Source organism: Pan troglodytes, chromosome 11 (assembly GCF_028858775.2).
Source record: "Pan troglodytes isolate AG18354 chromosome 11, NHGRI_mPanTro3-v2.0_pri, whole genome shotgun sequence".
Lineage (NCBI taxonomy): Eukaryota > Metazoa > Chordata > Mammalia > Primates > Hominidae > Pan > Pan troglodytes.
Window position 1 is genome coordinate 68,534,814 of NC_072409.2, and position 4,144 is coordinate 68,538,957.

The following is a 4,144-nucleotide window of genomic DNA, read 5'->3' on the forward strand; positions in this document are numbered from 1 at the left end:
ATCAGTCAGTGGGTGAGAGCTCCCTCAGAAAGGGTGTGACCTTGGGTGAGGTGGCTTTTTGTGGCTGATGCAGTCTCTGAAGGAGCTGACAGCAGAACACTGACAACAGCACTCTCAGAAGCTGAGCAGCAAGTCTTTCCTTGAGAAGGACTGGGTAGTGCCTCATCCTGGCTACCACAGCTCCCTCTCTGAGCTGCCACCTGGGGCACTTGCTATGGCAGAACAGTTCTGGATATTTCCTTCCCCCAGAGCAGTGACTGTACGCACACCTACATATTAAAAACTGCTCCTTCTGGTGAATTTTCTTATGCAAATGCAAAGCTGGCGAAATTTTTATTATTTCACAGTTTGGACCAAAATTCCTCATAGGAGGAAAATTGTCATGGAAAAAAATCTGATGAAAATCTGTTGGGTTAATGGCAAGACACTGAGAGCTAGGGTCAAGGGTATAGAGGAGATGGCTGAATTGCAGGGCATGAAAAAGGGAGAGAGAAGACGGCCATATAGGAACAACTCTGGTGTGCAGCTCCTAGTGAGACTGATGCAGAAGACAGGTGATTTCTGCATTTCCAACTGAGGTACGTGGTTCATCTCTGACTGGCTAGACAGTGGGTGCAGCCCATGCAGGGTGAGCCAAAGCAGGGTGGGGCATCGCCTCAACCAGGAAGTGCAAGTGGTCAGGGGATTTCCCTTTCCTAGCCAAGGGAAGCCGTGACAGACTGTATCTGGAGAAATGGTACATTCCTGCCCAAATACTGCACTTTTCCCATAGTCTTTGCAACCAGCACACCAGGGGATTCCCTCCTGTGCCTGGCTCAGTGGGTCCCACACCCACAGAGCCTTGCTCACTGCTAATGCAGCAGTCTGAGATCGACCTGCAAGGCTGTAGCCTGGCAGGGGAAGGTGATCTGCCATTGCTGAGGCTTGAGTAGGTAAACAAAGCGGCCAGGAAGCTCGAACTGGGCGAAGCCCACCACAGCTCAGCAAGGCCTACTGGCTCTATAGACTCCACCTCAGTGGGCAGGGCATAGCTGAACAAAAGGCAGCAGGAATTTCTGCAGACTCAAACATCCCTGTCCGACAACTCTGAAGAGAGCAGTGGTTCTCCCAGCATGGTGTTCGAGTTCTGAGAACAGACAGACTGCCTCCTCAAGTGGGTCCCTGACCCCCATGTAGCCTGACTGGGAGACATCTCCCAGTAGGGGCCAACAGACCCCTCATACAGGCGGGTGCCCCTCTGGGACAAAACTTCCAGAGGAAGGATCAGGCAGCCATATTTGCTGTTCTGCAATATTTACTGCTCTGTAGCCTCCACTGGTGATACCCAGGGAAACAGGGTCTGTAGTGGACCTCCAGCAAACTCCAACAGACCTGCAGCTGAGGGTCCTGACTGTTAGAAGGAAAACTAACAAACAGGAATAGCATCAACATCAACAAAAAGGATGTCCACACCAAAACCCCATCTGTAGTTCACCAACATCAAAGACCAAAGGTAGATAAAACCACAAAGATGGGAAGAAACCAGAGCAGAAAAGTGGAAAATTCCAAAAACCAGAGAGCCTCTTCTCCTCCAAAGGATTGCAGCTCCTTGCCAGCAATGGAACAAAACTGGACAGAGAATGAATTTGACGAGTTGACAGAAGTAGGCTTCAGAAGGTCAGTAATAACAAACTTCTCCGAGCTAAAGGAGCATGTTTTAACCCATCGCAAGGAAGCTAAAAACCTTGAAAAAAGGATAGACAAATAGCTAACTAGAATAAACAGTGTAGAGAAGACCTTAAATGATCTGATGGAGCTGAAAACCACAGCATGAGAACTTTGTGATGCATGCACAAGCTTCAGTAGCCGATTTGGTCAAGTGGAAGAAAGGATACCAGTGATTGAAGATCAAATTAATGAAATAAAGCGAGCAGACAAGATTAGAGAAAAAAGAGTGAAAAGCAACAAACAAAGCATCCAAGAAATATGGGACTAAGTGAAAAGACCAAATCTACGTTTGATTGGTGTACCTGAAAGTGATAGGGAGAATGGAACCAAGTTAGAAAACACTCTTCAGGATATTATCTAGGAGAACTTCCCCAACCTAGCAAGGCAGGCCAACATTCAAATTTAGGAAATACAGAGAACACCACAAAGATACTCCTTGAGAAGAGCAACCCCAAGACACATAATTTTCAGATTCACCAAGGTTGAAATGAAGGAAAAAATGTTAAGGGCAGCCAGAGAGAAAGGTCGAGTTACCCACAAAGGGAAGCCCATCAGACTCACAGTGGGTCTCTCAGCAGAAACCCTACAAGCCAGAAGGGAGTGGGGGCCAATATTCAACATTCTTAAAGAATTTTCAACCCAGAATTTCATATCCAGCCAAACTAAGCTTCATAAGTGAAGGAGAAATAAAGTCCTTTACAGACAAGCAAATGCTGAGTGATTCTGTCATCAACAAGCGTGTCTCACAAGAGCTCCTGAAGGAAGCACTTAAATATGGAAAGGAACAACTGGTACTAGCCGCTGCAAAAACATGACAAATTTTAAAGACCTTCAATGCTATGAAGAAACTGCATCAATTAATGGGCACAATAACCAGCTAACATCATAATGATAAGATCAAATTCACACATAACACTATTAACCTTTAATGTAAATGGGCTAAATGCCCCAATTTAAATGACACAGATGGCAAATTGGATAAAGAGCCAAGACCCATCAGTGTGCTGTATTCAGGAGACTCATCTCACATGCAGAGACACACAGAGGCTCAAAATAAAGGGATGGAGGAAGATCTACCAAGCAAATGGCAAACAAAGAAAGCAGAGGTTGCAATCCTACTCTCTGATAAAAGAGACTTTAAACCAACAAAGATCAAAAGAGACAAACAAGGCCATTACATAATGGTAAAGGGATCAATTCAACAAGAAGAGCTAACTATCCTAAATATATATGCACCCAATACAGGAGCATCCAGATTCATAAAGCAAGTCCTCAGAGACCTACAAAGAGACCTAGACTCCCACACAATAATAATGGGAGACTTTAACACCCCACTGTCAATATTAGACAGATCAATGAGACAAAGGTTTACAAGGATATCCAGGACTTGAACTCAGCTCTGCATCAAGCAGACCTAATAGATATCTACAGAACTCTCCACCCCAAATCAACAGAATATACATTCTTCTCAGCACCACATCACTGTTATTCTAAAATTGACTACATAATTGGAAGTAAAACACTCCTCAGCAAATGTAAAAGAACAGAAATCACAACAAACTGTCTCTCAGACCACAGTGCAATCAAATTAGAACTCAGGATGAAGAAATTCATTCAAAACCACACAACTACACAGAAACTGAACAACCTGGTCTTGAATGACTACTGGGTAAATAACGAAATGAAGGCAGAAATAAAGATGTTCTTTGAAACCAATGAGAACAAAGCCACAATGTACCAGAATCTCTGGGACACATTCAAAGCAGTGTGTAGAGGGAAATTTATAGCACTAAATGCCCACAAGAGAAAGCAGGAAAGATCTAAAATCGACAGTGTAACATCACAATTAAAAGAACTAGAGAATCAAGAGCAAACAAATTCAGAAGCTAGCAGAAGGCAAGAAATAACTAAGATCAGAGCAGAACTGAAGGAGATAGAGACACAAAAAACCCTTCAAAAAATCAATGAATCCAGGAGCTGGTTTTTTGAAAAGATCAACAAAATTGATAGACCACTAGCAAGACTAATAAAGAAGAAAAGAGATAAGAATCATATAGATTCAATAAAAAATGATAAAGGGGATATCACCACCAATCCTACAGAAATATAAACTTCCATCAGAGAATACTATAAACATCTCTGTGGAAATAAACTAGAAAATCTGGAAGAAATGGATAAATTCCTGGACACATACACCCTCTCAAGACTAAACCAGGAAGAAGTTGAGTCTCCAATTAGACCAATAACAGGTTCTGAAATTGAGGCAATAATTAACAGCCTACCAACCAAAAAATGTCCAGGACCAGATAGATTCACAGCCGAATTCTACCAGAGGTACAAAGAGGGGCTGGTACCATTCCTTCTGAAGCTATTCCGATCAATAGAAAAAGAGGGAATCCTCCCTAACTCATTTTATGAGGCCGGCATCATCCTGATA